We start from the raw sequence: 22,980 nt of genomic DNA, 5'->3' as shown, positions 1-22,980 counted from the left end.
TATATATATATATATATATATATACGCGCACACACACACATATATATAAACGTATTCTCCGTTGAGATATTGCAGCCGCTGCTGTGTCCAGGCCCAGGAGCCTTAGCACTGTGCTGTGATGTCACTCAATACCACTGACATCACTAGGTGTAAACAACATCTCTCCTTTGCTGTGTATGTGACTATGGAGCTGTTTGGTGATGTCGTCTATTATGGCCTTCATAGAAGCAACAGGAGATTGTTGCATCCATCTAGAACCCTCAGAACTACAGTGCTATGATGTCACTCACTTCCACAGGCCTTGCAGAGTGTAAACAACAACAACCCAGCTTTGTTGTGTATGTAACCATAGGGATTTGTGATGTCACCTAGAACCTTCACAGCAGCGACAGCTTTATGAGGAGCATCAGCACTGCTCTGCCTGAGCAGAACCATCACCGCCATAGGTTGTCAAATAACCCGGATTTAACCCACACAGGTAAGTCCAATGGGGTGCAGGCATGTCCTCTATGCTTACAGCTTCCCGTGGGTGTTGGTTTGATACCGTTTGGGGACAGCCAAGGAGGCATCTGCAGGCAACAAAGGTAGGTGTGTGCTTGTGTGTGTGTTTCCTATGCAGATCCTAAGCCCAGTGTCACATGCAAGTAGGAGGAGTAAGAAGGGTTCCTGGCAAATCCGGGTTATGGATTGCATTTAAAAAGGCCCCGTGGGAGTGCAATGGGCCCCTGTCTTGCTGCTTAGCAATAATGGTATGGGTTTAGGTTCTGCTGTGTGTACTGGTGGTTGACTGCCCCCCAGCCCAGAGTGTGCATGGAAAATTGTCTGGCAGCCTCCCTGACAGCAAGCAGTGATAGTGCCCATGAAGGGGACCTTGTTGGGCCCGCCCCTTTCACGGTTATCGCTTCTCGGCCTTTTGGCTAAGATCAAGTGTAGTATCTGTTCTTATCAGTTTAATATCTGATACGTCCCCTATCTGGGGACCATATATTAAATGGATTTTTGAGAACGGGGGCCGATTTCGAAGCTTGCTTCCGTCGCCCTATGCATTGACCCGATATGGCAGTATCTTCGGGTACAGTGCACCACCCCCTTACAGGGTTAAAAAGAAAGATTCCTACTTTCATTGCTACCTGCTTGCTGGCTAGCCAGCTAGCCAGCCCTGTGGGCCTTGCTGCTGCTGCTGCAGCCAAAAAACAAAAGGTGGTGCTGCTGCTGCTTCTGCTGCTTCTGCTTCTGCTTGTGTCTGGCCGCTGTTGGAGCGTCCAGGCACAGGACTTCTGCTGCTGCTGACTAAATGGCCTCCTTAATTGGATCATTTGAGTAGCCAGCACACCTGTGCAGGTAGGGCATGACATGATAGGCAGCTGCCTTGATAGCGGGTGGGTGCTGAATGTTCCTAATTGACAAAATAAGATTAATGCTTATGAAGAAATATAAAATCTCATCCCTTCCCCAATATCGCGCCACACCCCTACCCCTTAATTCCCTGGTTGAACTTGATGGACATATGTCTTTTTTCGACCGTACTAACTATGTAACTATGTAACATAACATGGGGGGGGTCTCCTGGCTGTTCACACAGGTGTGTCATTGCTGTACATTGACCATGCATTGCTTCTGTGGTATTGCAAAGGCAAAGACAAATGCTTCCAGCCATCCATTGCACTAATGGATTGGTCATCAGCTGGCTGTCTATGTCCCGCATCAATATAGACCAAAGTACAGAGGGTTAGGCTATGCTATTGTGCACCTACCTGATGCATCAGAAGGTGCGAGGCCCTTGCTAAATTCTGTGCACAGACTTTGAGATCTATACTTTAGACTGTATCTAAACCTGCTCCAACATGGACTGACATTCTGGCCTACTTTCAGCCGATGCGACTTGTCTGTCGCTGAACAGTCGCTTTTTATGTATTCAGCACCTATGTATAATGTTGTAAAAATGCTCTAGAAGCTAAAGTCGCAGAAATGTCACACATATTTGGCCTGCAACTTTCTGTGCGACAAATTCAGACAGGAAAAATCAGTATAAATCCTTAGAAAATTATCCCCCAGTGTCTCCATCTGCTGGCGGTATTGAATAAGCATTGCTGCACTGATGGGGTATGCATTAGACGAAAAAAAAGAAGAAAAAGAAGAATAATACGCCCAGAAAAGAGGCGAAAAGGAGAAAAACGTAAAAAAACGTGAAAAAAAAGTAAGAGGAAGAGAAGGGAAAAAAAGGTGGAAATGGGTTTAAAAGTGATTTCGGCGGAGAAATATATATATATATATATATATATATATATATATATATATATATATATACGCGCACACACACACATATATATAAACGTATTCTCCGTTGAGATATTGCAGCCGCTGCTGTGTCCAGGCCCAGGAGCCTTAGCACTGTGCTGTGATGTCACTCAATACCACTGACATCACTAGGTGTAAACAACATCTCTCCTTTGCTGTGTATGTGACTATGGAGCTGTTTGGTGATGTCGTCTATTATGGCCTTCATAGAAGCAACAGGAGATTGTTGCATCCATCTAGAACCCTCAGAACTACAGTGCTATGATGTCACTCACTTCCACAGGCCTTGCAGAGTGTAAACAACAACAACCCAGCTTTGTTGTGTATGTAACCATAGGGATTTGTGATGTCACCTAGAACCTTCACAGCAGCGACAGCTTTATGAGGAGCATCAGCACTGCTCTGCCTGAGCAGAACCATCACCGCCATAGGTTGTCAAATAACCCGGATTTAACCCACACAGGTAAGTCCAATGGGGTGCAGGCATGTCCTCTATGCTTACAGCTTCCCGTGGGTGTTGGTTTGATACCGTTTGGGGACAGCCAAGGAGGCATCTGCAGGCAACAAAGGTAGGTGTGTGCTTGTGTGTGTGTTTCCTATGCAGATCCTAAGCCCAGTGTCACATGCAAGTAGGAGGAGTAAGAAGGGTTCCTGGCAAATCCGGGTTATGGATTGCATTTAAAAAGGCCCCGTGGGAGTGCAATGGGCCCCTGTCTTGCTGCTTAGCAATAATGGTATGGGTTTAGGTTCTGCTGTGTGTACTGGTGGTTGACTGCCCCCCAGCCCAGAGTGTGCATGGAAAATTGTCTGGCAGCCTCCCTGACAGCAAGCAGTGATAGTGCCCATGAAGGGGACCTTGTTGGGCCCGCCCCTTTCACGGTTATCGCTTCTCGGCCTTTTGGCTAAGATCAAGTGTAGTATCTGTTCTTATCAGTTTAATATCTGATACGTCCCCTATCTGGGGACCATATATTAAATGGATTTTTGAGAACGGGGGCCGATTTCGAAGCTTGCTTCCGTCGCCCTATGCATTGACCCGATATGGCAGTATCTTCGGGTACAGTGCACCACCCCCTTACAGGGTTAAAAAGAAAGATTCCTACTTTCATTGCTACCTGCTTGCTGGCTAGCCAGCTAGCCAGCCCTGTGGGCCTTGCTGCTGCTGCTGCAGCCAAAAAACAAAAGGTGGTGCTGCTGCTGCTTCTGCTGCTTCTGCTTCTGCTTGTGTCTGGCCGCTGTTGGAGCGTCCAGGCACAGGACTTCTGCTGCTGCTGACTAAATGGCCTCCTTAATTGGATCATTTGAGTAGCCAGCACACCTGTGCAGGTAGGGCATGACATGATAGGCAGCTGCCTTGATAGCGGGTGGGTGCTGAATGTTCCTAATTGACAAAATAAGATTAATGCTTATGAAGAAATATAAAATCTCATCCCTTCCCCAATATCGCGCCACACCCCTACCCCTTAATTCCCTGGTTGAACTTGATGGACATATGTCTTTTTTCGACCGTACTAACTATGTAACTATGTAACATAACATGGGGGGGGTCTCCTGGCTGTTCACACAGGTGTGTCATTGCTGTACATTGACCATGCATTGCTTCTGTGGTATTGCAAAGGCAAAGACAAATGCTTCCAGCCATCCATTGCACTAATGGATTGGTCATCAGCTGGCTGTCTATGTCCCGCATCAATATAGACCAAAGTACAGAGGGTTAGGCTATGCTATTGTGCACCTACCTGATGCATCAGAAGGTGCGAGGCCCTTGCTAAATTCTGTGCACAGACTTTGAGATCTATACTTTAGACTGTATCTAAACCTGCTCCAACATGGACTGACATTCTGGCCTACTTTCAGCCGATGCGACTTGTCTGTCGCTGAACAGTCGCTTTTTATGTATTCAGCACCTATGTATAATGTTGTAAAAATGCTCTAGAAGCTAAAGTCGCAGAAATGTCACACATATTTGGCCTGCAACTTTCTGTGCGACAAATTCAGACAGGAAAAATCAGTATAAATCCTTAGAAAATTATCCCCCAGTGTCTCCATCTGCTGGCGGTATTGAATAAGCATTGCTGCACTGATGGGGTATGCATTAGACGAAAAAAAAGAAGAAAAAGAAGAATAATACGCCCAGAAAAGAGGCGAAAAGGAGAAAAACGTAAAAAAACGTGAAAAAAAAGTAAGAGGAAGAGAAGGGAAAAAAAGGTGGAAATGGGTTTAAAAGTGATTTCGGCGGAGAAATATATATATATATATATATATATATATATATATATATATATATACGCGCACACACACACATATATATAAACGTATTCTCCGTTGAGATATTGCAGCCGCTGCTGTGTCCAGGCCCAGGAGCCTTAGCACTGTGCTGTGATGTCACTCAATACCACTGACATCACTAGGTGTAAACAACATCTCTCCTTTGCTGTGTATGTGACTATGGAGCTGTTTGGTGATGTCGTCTATTATGGCCTTCATAGAAGCAACAGGAGATTGTTGCATCCATCTAGAACCCTCAGAACTACAGTGCTATGATGTCACTCACTTCCACAGGCCTTGCAGAGTGTAAACAACAACAACCCAGCTTTGTTGTGTATGTAACCATAGGGATTTGTGATGTCACCTAGAACCTTCACAGCAGCGACAGCTTTATGAGGAGCATCAGCACTGCTCTGCCTGAGCAGAACCATCACCGCCATAGGTTGTCAAATAACCCGGATTTAACCCACACAGGTAAGTCCAATGGGGTGCAGGCATGTCCTCTATGCTTACAGCTTCCCGTGGGTGTTGGTTTGATACCGTTTGGGGACAGCCAAGGAGGCATCTGCAGGCAACAAAGGTAGGTGTGTGCTTGTGTGTGTGTTTCCTATGCAGATCCTAAGCCCAGTGTCACATGCAAGTAGGAGGAGTAAGAAGGGTTCCTGGCAAATCCGGGTTATGGATTGCATTTAAAAAGGCCCCGTGGGAGTGCAATGGGCCCCTGTCTTGCTGCTTAGCAATAATGGTATGGGTTTAGGTTCTGCTGTGTGTACTGGTGGTTGACTGCCCCCCAGCCCAGAGTGTGCATGGAAAATTGTCTGGCAGCCTCCCTGACAGCAAGCAGTGATAGTGCCCATGAAGGGGACCTTGTTGGGCCCGCCCCTTTCACGGTTATCGCTTCTCGGCCTTTTGGCTAAGATCAAGTGTAGTATCTGTTCTTATCAGTTTAATATCTGATACGTCCCCTATCTGGGGACCATATATTAAATGGATTTTTGAGAACGGGGGCCGATTTCGAAGCTTGCTTCCGTCGCCCTATGCATTGACCCGATATGGCAGTATCTTCGGGTACAGTGCACCACCCCCTTACAGGGTTAAAAAGAAAGATTCCTACTTTCATTGCTACCTGCTTGCTGGCTAGCCAGCTAGCCAGCCCTGTGGGCCTTGCTGCTGCTGCTGCTGCAGCCAAAAAACAAAAGGTGGTGCTGCTGCTGCTTCTGCTGCTTCTGCTTCTGCTTGTGTCTGGCCGCTGTTGGAGCGTCCAGGCACAGGACTTCTGCTGCTGCTGACTAAATGGCCTCCTTAATTGGATCATTTGAGTAGCCAGCACACCTGTGCAGGTAGGGCATGACATGATAGGCAGCTGCCTTGATAGCGGGTGGGTGCTGAATGTTCCTAATTGACAAAATAAGATTAATGCTTATGAAGAAATATAAAATCTCATCCCTTCCCCAATATCGCGCCACACCCCTACCCCTTAATTCCCTGGTTGAACTTGATGGACATATGTCTTTTTTCGACCGTACTAACTATGTAACTATGTAACATAACATGGGGGGGGTCTCCTGGCTGTTCACACAGGTGTGTCATTGCTGTACATTGACCATGCATTGCTTCTGTGGTATTGCAAAGGCAAAGACAAATGCTTCCAGCCATCCATTGCACTAATGGATTGGTCATCAGCTGGCTGTCTATGTCCCGCATCAATATAGACCAAAGTACAGAGGGTTAGGCTATGCTATTGTGCACCTACCTGATGCATCAGAAGGTGCGAGGCCCTTGCTAAATTCTGTGCACAGACTTTGAGATCTATACTTTAGACTGTATCTAAACCTGCTCCAACATGGACTGACATTCTGGCCTACTTTCAGCCGATGCGACTTGTCTGTCGCTGAACAGTCGCTTTTTATGTATTCAGCACCTATGTATAATGTTGTAAAAATGCTCTAGAAGCTAAAGTCGCAGAAATGTCACACATATTTGGCCTGCAACTTTCTGTGCGACAAATTCAGACAGGAAAAATCAGTATAAATCCTTAGAAAATTATCCCCCAGTGTCTCCATCTGCTGGCGGTATTGAATAAGCATTGCTGCACTGATGGGGTATGCATTAGACGAAAAAAAAGAAGAAAAAGAAGAATAATACGCCCAGAAAAGAGGCGAAAAGGAGAAAAACGTAAAAAAACGTGAAAAAAAAGTAAGAGGAAGAGAAGGGAAAAAAAGGTGGAAATGGGTTTAAAAGTGATTTCGGCGGAGAAATATATATATATATATATATATATATATATATATATATATATATATACGCGCACACACACACATATATATAAACGTATTCTCCGTTGAGATATTGCAGCCGCTGCTGTGTCCAGGCCCAGGAGCCTTAGCACTGTGCTGTGATGTCACTCAATTCCACTGACATCACTAGGTGTAAACAACATCTCTCCTTTGCTGTGTATGTGACTATGGAGCTGTTTGGTGATGTTGTCTATTATGGCCTTCATAGAAGCAACAGGAGATTGTTGCATCCATCTAGAACCCTCAGAACTACAGTGCTATGATGTCACTCACTTCCACAGGCCTTGCAGAGTGTAAACAACAACAACCCAGCTTTGTTGTGTATGTAACCATAGGGATTTGTGATGTCACCTAGAACCTTCACAGCAGCGACAGCTTTATGAGGAGCATCAGCACTGCTCTGCCTGAGCAGAACCATCACCGCCATAGGTTGTCAAATAACCCGGATTTAACCCACACAGGTAAGTCCAATGGGGTGCAGGCATGTCCTCTATGCTTACAGCTTCCCGTGGGTGTTGGTTTGATACCGTTTGGGGACAGCCAAGGAGGCATCTGCAGGCAACAAAGGTAGGTGTGTGCTTGTGTGTGTGTTTCCTATGCAGATCCTAAGCCCAGTGTCACATGCAAGTAGGAGGAGTAAGAAGGGTTCCTGGCAAATCCGGGTTATGGATTGCATTTAAAAAGGCCCCGTGGGAGTGCAATGGGCCCCTGTCTTGCTGCTTAGCAATAATGGTATGGGTTTAGGTTCTGCTGTGTGTACTGGTGGTTGACTGCCCCCCAGCCCAGAGTGTGCATGGAAAATTGTCTGGCAGCCTCCCTGACAGCAAGCAGTGATAGTGCCCATGAAGGGGACCTTGTTGGGCCCGCCCCTTTCACGGTTATCGCTTCTCGGCCTTTTGGCTAAGATCAAGTGTAGTATCTGTTCTTATCAGTTTAATATCTGATACGTCCCCTATCTGGGGACCATATATTAAATGGATTTTTGAGAACGGGGGCCGATTTCGAAGCTTGCTTCCGTCGCCCTATGCATTGACCCGATATGGCAGTATCTTCGGGTACAGTGCACCACCCCCTTACAGGGTTAAAAAGAAAGATTCCTACTTTCATTGCTACCTGCTTGCTGGCTAGCCAGCTAGCCAGCCCTGTGGGCCTTGCTGCTGCTGCTGCAGCCAAAAAACAAAAGGTGGTGCTGCTGCTGCTTCTGCTGCTTCTGCTTCTGCTTGTGTCTGGCCGCTGTTGGAGCGTCCAGGCACAGGACTTCTGCTGCTGCTGACTAAATGGCCTCCTTAATTGGATCATTTGAGTAGCCAGCACACCTGTGCAGGTAGGGCATGACATGATAGGCAGCTGCCTTGATAGCGGGTGGGTGCTGAATGTTCCTAATTGACAAAATAAGATTAATGCTTATGAAGAAATATAAAATCTCATCCCTTCCCCAATATCGCGCCACACCCCTACCCCTTAATTCCCTGGTTGAACTTGATGGACATATGTCTTTTTTCGACCGTACTAACTATGTAACTATGTAACATAACATGGGGGGGGTCTCCTGGCTGTTCACACAGGTGTGTCATTGCTGTACATTGACCATGCATTGCTTCTGTGGTATTGCAAAGGCAAAGACAAATGCTTCCAGCCATCCATTGCACTAATGGATTGGTCATCAGCTGGCTGTCTATGTCCCGCATCAATATAGACCAAAGTACAGAGGGTTAGGCTATGCTATTGTGCACCTACCTGATGCATCAGAAGGTGCGAGGCCCTTGCTAAATTCTGTGCACAGACTTTGAGATCTATACTTTAGACTGTATCTAAACCTGCTCCAACATGGACTGACATTCTGGCCTACTTTCAGCCGATGCGACTTGTCTGTCGCTGAACAGTCGCTTTTTATGTATTCAGCACCTATGTATAATGTTGTAAAAATGCTCTAGAAGCTAAAGTCGCAGAAATGTCACACATATTTGGCCTGCAACTTTCTGTGCGACAAATTCAGACAGGAAAAATCAGTATAAATCCTTAGAAAATTATCCCCCAGTGTCTCCATCTGCTGGCGGTATTGAATAAGCATTGCTGCACTGATGGGGTATGCATTAGACGAAAAAAAAGAAGAAAAAGAAGAATAATACGCCCAGAAAAGAGGCGAAAAGGAGAAAAACGTAAAAAAACGTGAAAAAAAAGTAAGAGGAAGAGAAGGGAAAAAAAGGTGGAAATGGGTTTAAAAGTGATTTCGGCGGAGAAATATATATATATATATATATATATATATATATATATATATACGCGCACACACACACATATATATAAACGTATTCTCCGTTGAGATATTGCAGCCGCTGCTGTGTCCAGGCCCAGGAGCCTTAGCACTGTGCTGTGATGTCACTCAATACCACTGACATCACTAGGTGTAAACAACATCTCTCCTTTGCTGTGTATGTGACTATGGAGCTGTTTGGTGATGTCGTCTATTATGGCCTTCATAGAAGCAACAGGAGATTGTTGCATCCATCTAGAACCCTCAGAACTACAGTGCTATGATGTCACTCACTTCCACAGGCCTTGCAGAGTGTAAACAACAACAACCCAGCTTTGTTGTGTATGTAACCATAGGGATTTGTGATGTCACCTAGAACCTTCACAGCAGCGACAGCTTTATGAGGAGCATCAGCACTGCTCTGCCTGAGCAGAACCATCACCGCCATAGGTTGTCAAATAACCCGGATTTAACCCACACAGGTAAGTCCAATGGGGTGCAGGCATGTCCTCTATGCTTACAGCTTCCCGTGGGTGTTGGTTTGATACCGTTTGGGGACAGCCAAGGAGGCATCTGCAGGCAACAAAGGTAGGTGTGTGCTTGTGTGTGTGTTTCCTATGCAGATCCTAAGCCCAGTGTCACATGCAAGTAGGAGGAGTAAGAAGGGTTCCTGGCAAATCCGGGTTATGGATTGCATTTAAAAAGGCCCCGTGGGAGTGCAATGGGCCCCTGTCTTGCTGCTTAGCAATAATGGTATGGGTTTAGGTTCTGCTGTGTGTACTGGTGGTTGACTGCCCCCCAGCCCAGAGTGTGCATGGAAAATTGTCTGGCAGCCTCCCTGACAGCAAGCAGTGATAGTGCCCATGAAGGGGACCTTGTTGGGCCCGCCCCTTTCACGGTTATCGCTTCTCGGCCTTTTGGCTAAGATCAAGTGTAGTATCTGTTCTTATCAGTTTAATATCTGATACGTCCCCTATCTGGGGACCATATATTAAATGGATTTTTGAGAACGGGGGCCGATTTCGAAGCTTGCTTCCGTCGCCCTATGCATTGACCCGATATGGCAGTATCTTCGGGTACAGTGCACCACCCCCTTACAGGGTTAAAAAGAAAGATTCCTACTTTCATTGCTACCTGCTTGCTGGCTAGCCAGCTAGCCAGCCCTGTGGGCCTTGCTGCTGCTGCTGCAGCCAAAAAACAAAAGGTGGTGCTGCTGCTGCTTCTGCTGCTTCTGCTTCTGCTTGTGTCTGGCCGCTGTTGGAGCGTCCAGGCACAGGACTTCTGCTGCTGCTGACTAAATGGCCTCCTTAATTGGATCATTTGAGTAGCCAGCACACCTGTGCAGGTAGGGCATGACATGATAGGCAGCTGCCTTGATAGCGGGTGGGTGCTGAATGTTCCTAATTGACAAAATAAGATTAATGCTTATGAAGAAATATAAAATCTCATCCCTTCCCCAATATCGCGCCACACCCCTACCCCTTAATTCCCTGGTTGAACTTGATGGACATATGTCTTTTTTCGACCGTACTAACTATGTAACTATGTAACATAACATGGGGGGGGTCTCCTGGCTGTTCACACAGGTGTGTCATTGCTGTACATTGACCATGCATTGCTTCTGTGGTATTGCAAAGGCAAAGACAAATGCTTCCAGCCATCCATTGCACTAATGGATTGGTCATCAGCTGGCTGTCTATGTCCCGCATCAATATAGACCAAAGTACAGAGGGTTAGGCTATGCTATTGTGCACCTACCTGATGCATCAGAAGGTGCGAGGCCCTTGCTAAATTCTGTGCACAGACTTTGAGATCTATACTTTAGACTGTATCTAAACCTGCTCCAACATGGACTGACATTCTGGCCTACTTTCAGCCGATGCGACTTGTCTGTCGCTGAACAGTCGCTTTTTATGTATTCAGCACCTATGTATAATGTTGTAAAAATGCTCTAGAAGCTAAAGTCGCAGAAATGTCACACATATTTGGCCTGCAACTTTCTGTGCGACAAATTCAGACAGGAAAAATCAGTATAAATCCTTAGAAAATTATCCCCCAGTGTCTCCATCTGCTGGCGGTATTGAATAAGCATTGCTGCACTGATGGGGTATGCATTAGACGAAAAAAAAGAAGAAAAAGAAGAATAATACGCCCAGAAAAGAGGCGAAAAGGAGAAAAACGTAAAAAAACGTGAAAAAAAAGTAAGAGGAAGAGAAGGGAAAAAAAGGTGGAAATGGGTTTAAAAGTGATTTCGGCGGAGTATATATATATATATATATATATATATATATATATATATATATATATAATACGCGCACACACACACATATATATAAACGTATTCTCCGTTGAGATATTGCAGCCGCTGCTGTGTCCAGGCCCAGGAGCCTTAGCACTGTGCTGTGATGTCACTCAATACCACTGACATCACTAGGTGTAAACAACATCTCTCCTTTGCTGTGTATGTGACTATGGAGCTGTTTGGTGATGTCGTCTATTATGGCCTTCATAGAAGCAACAGGAGATTGTTGCATCCATCTAGAACCCTCAGAACTACAGTGCTATGATGTCACTCACTTCCACAGGCCTTGCAGAGTGTAAACAACAACAACCCAGCTTTGTTGTGTATGTAACCATAGGGATTTGTGATGTCACCTAGAACCTTCACAGCAGCGACAGCTTTATGAGGAGCATCAGCACTGCTCTGCCTGAGCAGAACCATCACCGCCATAGGTTGTCAAATAACCCGGATTTAACCCACACAGGTAAGTCCAATGGGGTGCAGGCATGTCCTCTATGCTTACAGCTTCCCGTGGGTGTTGGTTTGATACCGTTTGGGGACAGCCAAGGAGGCATCTGCAGGCAACAAAGGTAGGTGTGTGCTTGTGTGTGTGTTTCCTATGCAGATCCTAAGCCCAGTGTCACATGCAAGTAGGAGGAGTAAGAAGGGTTCCTGGCAAATCCGGGTTATGGATTGCATTTAAAAAGGCCCCGTGGGAGTGCAATGGGCCCCTGTCTTGCTGCTTAGCAATAATGGTATGGGTTTAGGTTCTGCTGTGTGTACTGGTGGTTGACTGCCCCCCAGCCCAGAGTGTGCATGGAAAATTGTCTGGCAGCCTCCCTGACAGCAAGCAGTGATAGTGCCCATGAAGGGGACCTTGTTGGGCCCGCCCCTTTCACGGTTATCGCTTCTCGGCCTTTTGGCTAAGATCAAGTGTAGTATCTGTTCTTATCAGTTTAATATCTGATACGTCCCCTATCTGGGGACCATATATTAAATGGATTTTTGAGAACGGGGGCCGATTTCGAAGCTTGCTTCCGTCGCCCTATGCATTGACCCGATATGGCAGTATCTTCGGGTACAGTGCACCACCCCCTTACAGGGTTAAAAAGAAAGATTCCTACTTTCATTGCTACCTGCTTGCTGGCTAGCCAGCTAGCCAGCCCTGTGGGCCTTGCTGCTGCTGCTGCAGCCAAAAAACAAAAGGTGGTGCTGCTGCTGCTTCTGCTGCTTCTGCTTCTGCTTGTGTCTGGCCGCTGTTGGAGCGTCCAGGCACAGGACTTCTGCTGCTGCTGACTAAATGGCCTCCTTAATTGGATCATTTGAGTAGCCAGCACACCTGTGCAGGTAGGGCATGACATGATAGGCAGCTGCCTTGATAGCGGGTGGGTGCTGAATGTTCCTAATTGACAAAATAAGATTAATGCTTATGAAGAAATATAAAATCTCATCCCTTCCCCAATATCGCGCCACACCCCTACCCCTTAATTCCCTGGTTGAACTTGATGGACATATGTCTTTTTTCGACCGTACTAACTATGTAACTATGTAACATAACATGGGGGGGGTCTCCTGGCTGTTCACACAGGTGTGTCATTGCTGTACATTGACCATGCATTGCTTCTGTGGTATTGCAAAGGCAAAGACAAATGCTTCCAGCCATCCATTGCACTAATGGATTGGTCATCAGCTGGCTGTCTATGTCCCGCATCAATATAGACCAAAGTACAGAGGGTTAGGCTATGCTATTGTGCACCTACCTGATGCATCAGAAGGTGCGAGGCCCTTGCTAAATTCTGTGCACAGACTTTGAGATCTATACTTTAGACTGTATCTAAACCTGCTCCAACATGGACTGACATTCTGGCCTACTTTCAGCCGATGCGACTTGTCTGTCGCTGAACAGTCGCTTTTTATGTATTCAGCACCTATGTATAATGTTGTAAAAATGCTCTAGAAGCTAAAGTCGCAGAAATGTCACACATATTTGGCCTGCAACTTTCTGTGCGACAAATTCAGACAGGAAAAATCAGTATAAATCCTTAGAAAATTATCCCCCAGTGTCTCCATCTGCTGGCGGTATTGAATAAGCATTGCTGCACTGATGGGGTATGCATTAGACGAAAAAAAAGAAGAAAAAGAAGAATAATACGCCCAGAAAAGAGGCGAAAAGGAGAAAAACGTAAAAAAACGTGAAAAAAAAGTAAGAGGAAGAGAAGGGAAAAAAAGGTGGAAATGGGTTTAAAAGTGATTTCGGCGGAGAAATATATATATATATATATATATATATATATATATATATATATATATATATACGCGCACACACACACATATATATAAACGTATTCTCCGTTGAGATATTGCAGCCGCTGCTGTGTCCAGGCCCAGGAGCCTTAGCACTGTGCTGTGATGTCACTCAATACCACTGACATCACTAGGTGTAAACAACATCTCTCCTTTGCTGTGTATGTGACTATGGAGCTGTTTGGTGATGTCGTCTATTATGGCCTTCATAGAAGCAACAGGAGATTGTTGCATCCATCTAGAACCCTCAGAACTACAGTGCTATGATGTCACTCACTTCCACAGGCCTTGCAGAGTGTAAACAACAACAACCCAGCTTTGTTGTGTATGTAACCATAGGGATTTGTGATGTCACCTAGAACCTTCACAGCAGCGACAGCTTTATGAGGAGCATCAGCACTGCTCTGCCTGAGCAGAACCATCACCGCCATAGGTTGTCAAATAACCCGGATTTAACCCACACAGGTAAGTCCAATGGGGTGCAGGCATGTCCTCTATGCTTACAGCTTCCCGTGGGTGTTGGTTTGATACCGTTTGGGGACAGCCAAGGAGGCATCTGCAGGCAACAAAGGTAGGTGTGTGCTTGTGTGTGTGTTTCCTATGCAGATCCTAAGCCCAGTGTCACATGCAAGTAGGAGGAGTAAGAAGGGTTCCTGGCAAATCCGGGTTATGGATTGCATTTAAAAAGGCCCCGTGGGAGTGCAATGGGCCCCTGTCTTGCTGCTTAGCAATAATGGTATGGGTTTAGGTTCTGCTGTGTGTACTGGTGGTTGACTGCCCCCCAGCCCAGAGTGTGCATGGAAAATTGTCTGGCAGCCTCCCTGACAGCAAGCAGTGATAGTGCCCATGAAGGGGACCTTGTTGGGCCCGCCCCTTTCACGGTTATCGCTGCTCGGCCTTTTGGCTAAGATCAAGTGTAGTATCTGTTCTTATCAGTTTAATATCTGATACGTCCCCTATCTGGGGACCATATATTAAATGGATTTTTGAGAACGGGGGCCGATTTCGAAGCTTGCTTCCGTCGCCCTATGCATTGACCCGATATGGCAGTATCTTCGGGTACAGTGCACCACCCCCTTACAGGGTTAAAAAGAAAGATTCCTACTTTCATTGCTACCTGCTTGCTGGCTAGCCAGCTAGCCAGCCCTGTGGGCCTTGCTGCTGCTGCTGCAGCCAAAAAACAAAAGGTGGTGCTGCTGCTTCTGCTGCTTCTGCTTCTGCTTGTGTCTGGCCGCTGTTGGAGCGTCCAGGCACAGGACTTCTGCTGCTGCTGACTAAATGGCCTCCTTAATTGGATCATTTGAGTAGCCAGCACACCTGTGCAGGTAGGGCATGACATGATAGGCAGCTGCCTTGATAGCGGGTGGGTGCTGAATGTTCCTAATTGACAAAATAAGATTAATGCTTATGAAGAAATATAAAATCTCATCCCTTCCCCAATATCGCGCCACACCCCTACCCCTTAATTCCCTGGTTGAACTTGATGGACATATGTCTTTTTTCGACCGTACTAACTATGTAACTATGTAACATAACATGGGGGGGGTCTCCTGGCTGTTCACACAGGTGTGTCATTGCTGTACATTGACCATGCATTGCTTCTGTGGTATTGCAAAGGCAAAGACAAATGCTTCCAGCCATCCATTGCACTAATGGATTGGTCATCAGCTGGCTGTCTATGTCCCGCATCAATATAGACCAAAGTACAGAGGGTTAGGCTATGCTATTGTGCACCTACCTGATGCATCAGAAGGTGCGAGGCCCTTGCTAAATTCTGTGCACAGACTTTGAGATCTATACTTTAGACTGTATCTAAACCTGCTCCAACATGGACTGACATTCTGGCCTACTTTCAGCCGATGCGACTTGTCTGTCGCTGAACAGTCGCTTTTTATGTATTCAGCACCTATGTATAATGTTGTAAAAATGCTCTAGAAGCTAAAGTCGCAGAAATGTCACACATATTTGGCCTGCAACTTTCTGTGCGACAAATTCAGACAGGAAAAATCAGTATAAATCCTTAGAAAATTATCCCCCAGTGTCTCCATCTGCTGGCGGTATTGAATAAGCATTGCTGCACTGATGGGGTATGCATTAGACGAAAAAAAAGAAGAAAAAGAAGAATAATACGCCCAGAAAAGAGGCGAAAAGGAGAAAAACGTAAAAAAACGTGAAAAAAAAGTAAGAGGAAGAGAAGGGAAAAAAAGGTGGAAATGGGTTTAAAAGTGATTTCGGCGGAGAAATATATATATATATATATATATATATATATATATATATATATATATACGCGCACACACACACATATATATAAACGTATTCTCCGTTGAGATATTGCAGCCGCTGCTGTGTCCAGGCCCAGGAGCCTTAGCACTGTGCTGTGATGTCACTCAATACCACTGACATCACTAGGTGTAAACAACATCTCTCCTTTGCTGTGTATGTGACTATGGAGCTGTTTGGTGATGTCGTCTATTATGGCCTTCATAGAAGCAACAGGAGATTGTTGCATCCATCTAGAACCCTCAGAACTACAGTGCTATGATGTCACTCACTTCCACAGGCCTTGCAGAGTGTAAACAACAACAACCCAGCTTTGTTGTGTATGTAACCATAGGGATTTGTGATGTCACCTAGAACCTTCACAGCAGCGACAGCTTTATGAGGAGCATCAGCACTGCTCTGCCTGAGCAGAACCATCACCGCCATAGGTTGTCAAATAACCCGGATTTAACCCACACAGGTAAGTCCAATGGGGTGCAGGCATGTCCTCTATGCTTACAGCTTCCCGTGGGTGTTGGTTTGATACCGTTTGGGGACAGCCAAGGAGGCATCTGCAGGCAACAAAGGTAGGTGTGTGCTTGTGTGTGTGTTTCCTATGCAGATCCTAAGCCCAGTGTCACATGCAAGTAGGAGGAGTAAGAAGGGTTCCTGGCAAATCCGGGTTATGGATTGCATTTAAAAAGGCCCCGTGGGAGTGCAATGGGCCCCTGTCTTGCTGCTTAGCAATAATGGTATGGGTTTAGGTTCTGCTGTGTGTACTGGTGGTTGACTGCCCCCCAGCCCAGAGTGTGCATGGAAAATTGTCTGGCAGCCTCCCTGACAGCAAGCAGTGATAGTGCCCATGAAGGGGACCTTGTTGGGCCCGCCCCTTTCACGGTTATCGCTTCTCGGCCTTTTGGCTAAGATCAAGTGTAGTATCTGTTCTTATCAGTTTAATATCTGATACGTCCCCTATCTGGGGACCATATATTAAATGGATTTTTGAGAACGGGGGCCGATTTCGAAGCTTGCTTCCGTCGCCCTATGCATTGACCCGATATGGCAGTATCTTCGGGTACAGTGCACCACCCCCTTACAGGGTTAAAAAGAAAGATTCCTACTTTCATTGCTACCTGCTTGCTGGCTAGCCAGCTAGCCAGCCCTGTGGGCCTTGCTGCTGCTGCTGCAGCCAAAAAACAAAAGGTGGTGCTGCTGCTGCTTCTGCTGCTTCTGCTTCTGCTTGTGTCTGGCCGCTGTTGGAGCGTCCAGGCACAGGACTTCTGCTGCTGCTGACTAAATGGCCTCCTTAATTGGATCATTTGAGTAGCCAGCACACCTGTGCAGGTAGGGCATGACATGATAGGCAGCTGCCTTGATAGCGGGTGGGTGCTGAATGTTCCTAATTGACAAAATAAGATTAATGCTTATGAAGAAATATAAAATCTCATCCCTTCCCCAATATCGCGCCACACCCCTACCCCTTAATTCCCTGGTTGAACTTGATGGACATATGTCTTTTTTCGACCGTACTAACTATGTAACTATGTAACATAACATGGGGGGGGTCTCCTGGCTGTTCACACAGGTGTGTCATTGCTGTACATTGACCATGCATTGCTTCTGTGGTATTGCAAAGGCAAAGACAAATGCTTCCAGCCATCCATTGCACTAATGGATTGGTCATCAGCTGGCTGTCTATGTCCCGCATCAATATAGACCAAAGTACAGAGGGTTAGGCTATGCTATTGTGCACCTACCTGATGCATCAGAAGGTGCGAGGCCCTTGCTAAATTCTGTGCACAGACTTTGAGATCTATACTTTAGACTGTATCTAAACCTGCTCCAACATGGACTGACATTCTGGCCTACTTTCAGCCGATGCGACTTGTCTGTCGCTGAACAGTCGCTTTTTATGTATTCAGCACCTATGTATAATGTTGTAAAAATGCTCTAGAAGCTAAAGTCGCAGAAATGTCACACATATTTGGCCTGCAACTTTCTGTGCGACAAATTCAGACAGGAAAAATCAGTATAAATCCTTAGAAAATTATCCCCCAGTGTCTCCATCTGCTGGCGGTATTGAATAAGCATTGCTGCACTGATGGGGTATGCATTAGACGAAAAAAAAGAAGAAAAAGAAGAATAATACGCCCAGAAAAGAGGCGAAAAGGAGAAAAACGTAAAAAAACGTGAAAAAAAAGTAAGAGGAAGAGAAGGGAAAAAAAGGTGGAAATGGGTTTAAAAGTGATTTCGGCGGAGAAATATATATATATATATATATATATATATATATATATATATATACGCGCACACACACACATATATATAAACGTATTCTCCGTTGAGATATTGCAGCCGCTGCTGTGTCCAGGCCCAGGAGCCTTAGCACTGTGCTGTGATGTCACTCAATACCACTGACATCACTAGGTGTAAACAACATCTCTCCTTTGCTGTGTATGTGACTATGGAGCTGTTTGGTGATGTCGTCTATTATGGCCTTCATAGAAGCAACAGGAGATTGTTGCATCCATCTAGAACCCTCAGAACTACAGTGCTATGATGTCACTCACTTCCACAGGCCTTGCAGAGTGTAAACAACAACAACCCAGCTTTGTTGTGTATGTAACCATAGGGATTTGTGATGTCACCTAGAACCTTCACAGCAGCGACAGCTTTATGAGGAGCATCAGCACTGCTCTGCCTGAGCAGAACCATCACCGCCATAGGTTGTCAAATAACCCGGATTTAACCCACACAGGTAAGTCCAATGGGGTGCAGGCATGTCCTCTATGCTTACAGCTTCCCGTGGGTGTTGGTTTGATACCGTTTGGGGACAGCCAAGGAGGCATCTGCAGGCAACAAAGGTAGGTGTGTGCTTGTGTGTGTGTTTCCTATGCAGATCCTAAGCCCAGTGTCACATGCAAGTAGGAGGAGTAAGAAGGGTTCCTGGCAAATCCGGGTTATGGATTGCATTTAAAAAGGCCCCGTGGGAGTGCAATGGGCCCCTGTCTTGCTGCTTAGCAATAATGGTATGGGTTTAGGTTCTGCTGTGTGTACTGGTGGTTGACTGCCCCCCAGCCCAGAGTGTGCATGGAAAATTGTCTGGCAGCCTCCCTGACAGCAAGCAGTGATAGTGCCCATGAAGGGGACCTTGTTGGGCCCGCCCCTTTCACGGTTATCGCTTCTCGGCCTTTTGGCTAAGATCAAGTGTAGTATCTGTTCTTATCAGTTTAATATCTGATACGTCCCCTATCTGGGGACCATATATTAAATGGATTTTTGAGAACGGGGGCCGATTTCGAAGCTTGCTTCCGTCGCCCTATGCATTGACCCGATATGGCAGTATCTTCGGGTACAGTGCACCACCCCCTTACAGGGTTAAAAAGAAAGATTCCTACTTTCATTGCTACCTGCTTGCTGGCTAGCCAGCTAGCCAGCCCTGTGGGCCTTGCTGCTGCTGCTGCAGCCAAAAAACAAAAGGTGGTGCTGCTGCTGCTTCTGCTGCTTCTGCTTCTGCTTGTGTCTGGCCGCTGTTGGAGCGTCCAGGCACAGGACTTCTGCTGCTGCTGACTAAATGGCCTCCTTAATTGGATCATTTGAGTAGCCAGCACACCTGTGCAGGTAGGGCATGACATGATAGGCAGCTGCCTTGATAGCGGGTGGGTGCTGAATGTTCCTAATTGACAAAATAAGATTAATGCTTATGAAGAAATATAAAATCTCATCCCTTCCCCAATATCGCGCCACACCCCTACCCCTTAATTCCCTGGTTGAACTTGATGGACATATGTCTTTTTTCGACCGTACTAACTATGTAACTATGTAACATAACATGGGGGGGGTCTCCTGGCTGTTCACACAGGTGTGTCATTGCTGTACATTGACCATGCATTGCTTCTGTGGTATTGCAAAGGCAAAGACAAATGCTTCCAGCCATCCATTGCACTAATGGATTGGTCATCAGCTGGCTGTCTATGTCCCGCATCAATATAGACCAAAGTACAGAGGGTTAGGCTATGCTATTGTGCACCTACCTGATGCATCAGAAGGTGCGAGGCCCTTGCTAAATTCTGTGCACAGACTTTGAGATCTATACTTTAGACTGTATCTAAACCTGCTCCAACATGGACTGACATTCTGGCCTACTTTCAGCCGATGCGACTTGTCTGTCGCTGAACAGTCGCTTTTTATGTATTCAGCACCTATGTATAATGTTGTAAAAATGCTCTAGAAGCTAAAGTCGCAGAAATGTCACACATATTTGGCCTGCAACTTTCTGTGCGACAAATTCAGACAGGAAAAATCAGTATAAATCCTTAGAAAATTATCCCCCAGTGTCTCCATCTGCTGGCGGTATTGAATAAGCATTGCTGCACTGATGGGGTATGCATTAGACGAAAAAAAAGAAGAAAAAGAAGAATAATACGCCCAGAAAAGAGGCGAAAAGGAGAAAAACGTAAAAAAACGTGAAAAAAAAGTAAGAGGAAGAGAAGGGAAAAAAAGGTGGAAATGGGTTTAAAAGTGATTTCGGCGGAGAAATATATATATATATATATATATATATATATATATATATATATATATACGCGCACACACACACATATATATAAACGTATTCTCCGTTGAGATATTGCAGCCGCTGCTGTGTCCAGGCCCAGGAGCCTTAGCACTGTGCTGTGATGTCACTCAATACCACTGACATCACTAGGTGTAAACAACATCTCTCCTTTGCTGTGTATGTGACTATGGAGCTGTTTGGTGATGTCGTCTATTATGGCCTTCATAGAAGCAACAGGAGATTGTTGCATCCATCTAGAACCCTCAGAACTACAGTGCTATGATGTCACTCACTTCCACAGGCCTTGCAGAGTGTAAACAACAACAACCCAGCTTTGTTGTGTATGTAACCATAGGGATTTGTGATGTCACCTAGAACCTTCACAGCAGCGACAGCTTTATGAGGAGCATCAGCACTGCTCTGCCTGAGCAGAACCACCACCGCCATAGGTTGTCAAATAACCCGGATTTAACCCACACAGGTAAGTCCAATGGGGTGCAGGCATGTCCTCTATGCTTACAGCTTCCCGTGGGTGTTGGTTTGATACCGTTTGGGGACAGCCAAGGAGGCATCTGCAGGCAACAAAGGTAGGTGTGTGCTTGTGTGTGTGTTTCCTATGCAGATCCTAAGCCCAGTGTCACATGCAAGTAGGAGGAGTAAGAAGGGTTCCTGGCAAATCCGGGTTATGGATTGCATTTAAAAAGGCCCCGTGGGAGTGCAATGGGCCCCTGTCTTGCTGCTTAGCAATAATGGTATGGGTTTAGGTTCTGCTGTGTGTACTGGTGGTTGACTGCCCCCCAGCCCAGAGTGTGCATGAAAAATTGTCTGGCAGCCTCCCTGACAGCAAGCAGTGATAGTGCCCATGAAGGGGACCTTGTTGGGCCCGCCCCTTTCACGGTTATCGCTTCTCGGCCTTTTGGCTAAGATCAAGTGTAGTATCTGTTCTTATCAGTTTAATATCTGATACGTCCCCTATCTGGGGACCATATATTAAATGGATTTTTGAGAACGGGGGCCGATTTCGAAGCTTGCTTCCGTCGCCCTATGCATTGACCCGATATGGCAGTATCTTCGGGTACAGTGCACCACCCCCTTACAGGGTTAAAAAGAAAGATTCCTACTTTCATTGCTACCTGCTTGCTGGCTAGCCAGCTAGCCAGCCCTGTGGGCCTTGCTGCTGCTGCTGCAGCCAAAAAACAAAAGGTGGTGCTGCTGCTGCTTCTGCTGCTTCTGCTTCTGCTTGTGTCTGGCCGCTGTTGGAGCGTCCAGGCACAGGACTTCTGCTGCTGCTGACTAAATGGCCTCCTTAATTGGATCATTTGAGTAGCCAGCACACCTGTGCAGGTAGGGCATGACATGATAGGCAGCTGCCTTGATAGCGGGTGGGTGCTGAATGTTCCTAATTGACAAAATAAGATTAATGCTTATGAAGAAATATAAAATCTCATCCCTTCCCCAATATCGCGCCACACCCCTACCCCTTAATTCCCTGGTTGAACTTGATGGACATATGTCTTTTTTCGACCGTACTAACTATGTAACTATGTAACATAACATGGGGGGGGGGTCTCCTGGCTGTTCACACAGGTGTGTCATTGCTGTACATTGACCATGCATTGCTTCTGTGGTATTGCAAAGGCAAAGACAAATGCTTCCAGCCATCCATTGCACTAATGGATTGGTCATCAGCTGGCTGTCTATGTCCCGCATCAATATAGACCAAAGTACAGAGGGTTAGGCTATGCTATTGTGCACCTACCTGATGCATCAGAAGGTGCGAGGCCCTTGCTAAATTCTGTGCACAGACTTTGAGATCTATACTTTAGACTGTATCTAAACCTGCTCCAACATGGACTGACATTCTGGCCTACTTTCAGCCGATGCGACTTGTCTGTCGCTGAACAGTCGCTTTTTATGTATTCAGCACCTATGTATAATGTTGTAAAAATGCTCTAGAAGCTAAAGTCGCAGAAATGTCACACATATTTGGCCTGCAACTTTCTGTGCGACAAATTCAGACAGGAAAAATCAGTATAAATCCTTAGAAAATTATCCCCCAGTGTCTCCATCTGCTGGCGGTATTGAATAAGCATTGCTGCACTGATGGGGTATGCATTAGACGAAAAAAAAGAAGAAAAAGAAGAATAATACGCCCAGAAAAGAGGCGAAAAGGAGAAAAACGTAAAAAAACGTGAAAAAAAAGTAAGAGGAAGAGAAGGGAAAAAAAGGTGGAAATGGGTTTAAAAGTGATTTCGGCGGAGAAATATATATATATATATATATATATATATATATATATATATATATACGCGCACACACACACATATATATAAACGTATTCTCCGTTGAGATATTGCAGCCGCTGCTGTGTCCAGGCCCAGGAGCCTTAGCACTGTGCTGTGATGTCACTCAATACCACTGACATCACTAGGTGTAAACAACATCTCTCCTTTGCTGT

The 22,980-nt window shown here is 45.8% G+C and overlaps 10 non-coding genes across 10 annotated transcripts; all 10 read left to right on the top strand.

Moving 5' to 3' along the window:
* Positions 1-897: 897 nt before the first annotated feature.
* Positions 898-1,088, top strand: LOC130337702 (U2 spliceosomal RNA). The gene has a single exon (XR_008878542.1). It is a non-coding gene; the product is annotated as a U2 spliceosomal RNA (small nuclear RNA).
* A 2,092-nt stretch (positions 1,089-3,180) lies between these two features.
* LOC130337701 (U2 spliceosomal RNA) lies at positions 3,181-3,371 on the top strand. The gene has a single exon (XR_008878541.1). It is a non-coding gene; the product is annotated as a U2 spliceosomal RNA (small nuclear RNA).
* Positions 3,372-5,459: 2,088 nt separating this feature from the next.
* Positions 5,460-5,650, top strand: LOC130337700 (U2 spliceosomal RNA). The gene has a single exon (XR_008878540.1). It is a non-coding gene; the product is annotated as a U2 spliceosomal RNA (small nuclear RNA).
* Positions 5,651-7,743: 2,093 nt separating this feature from the next.
* On the top strand, positions 7,744-7,934 carry LOC130337698 (U2 spliceosomal RNA). Its single transcript, XR_008878537.1, has one exon. It is a non-coding gene; the product is annotated as a U2 spliceosomal RNA (small nuclear RNA).
* Positions 7,935-10,018: 2,084 nt separating this feature from the next.
* LOC130337697 (U2 spliceosomal RNA) lies at positions 10,019-10,209 on the top strand. Its single transcript, XR_008878536.1, has one exon. It is a non-coding gene; the product is annotated as a U2 spliceosomal RNA (small nuclear RNA).
* Positions 10,210-12,301: 2,092 nt separating this feature from the next.
* On the top strand, positions 12,302-12,492 carry LOC130337696 (U2 spliceosomal RNA). Its single transcript, XR_008878535.1, has one exon. It is a non-coding gene; the product is annotated as a U2 spliceosomal RNA (small nuclear RNA).
* A 2,094-nt stretch (positions 12,493-14,586) lies between these two features.
* LOC130337752 (U2 spliceosomal RNA) lies at positions 14,587-14,777 on the top strand. Its single transcript, XR_008878588.1, has one exon. It is a non-coding gene; the product is annotated as a U2 spliceosomal RNA (small nuclear RNA).
* Positions 14,778-16,864: 2,087 nt separating this feature from the next.
* On the top strand, positions 16,865-17,055 carry LOC130337695 (U2 spliceosomal RNA). Its single transcript, XR_008878534.1, has one exon. It is a non-coding gene; the product is annotated as a U2 spliceosomal RNA (small nuclear RNA).
* A 2,086-nt stretch (positions 17,056-19,141) lies between these two features.
* LOC130337693 (U2 spliceosomal RNA) lies at positions 19,142-19,332 on the top strand. The gene has a single exon (XR_008878533.1). It is a non-coding gene; the product is annotated as a U2 spliceosomal RNA (small nuclear RNA).
* Positions 19,333-21,422: 2,090 nt separating this feature from the next.
* Positions 21,423-21,613, top strand: LOC130337807 (U2 spliceosomal RNA). The gene has a single exon (XR_008878633.1). It is a non-coding gene; the product is annotated as a U2 spliceosomal RNA (small nuclear RNA).
* The last annotated feature ends 1,367 nt before the right edge of the window (positions 21,614-22,980 follow it).

This window comes from Hyla sarda, unplaced genomic scaffold (assembly GCF_029499605.1).
Source record: "Hyla sarda isolate aHylSar1 unplaced genomic scaffold, aHylSar1.hap1 scaffold_506, whole genome shotgun sequence".
In the NCBI taxonomy this organism is placed as follows: domain Eukaryota; kingdom Metazoa; phylum Chordata; class Amphibia; order Anura; family Hylidae; genus Hyla; species Hyla sarda.
Note: the sequence above shows the minus strand (reverse complement) of the source record. Positions and strands in the feature narration are given on the sequence as shown.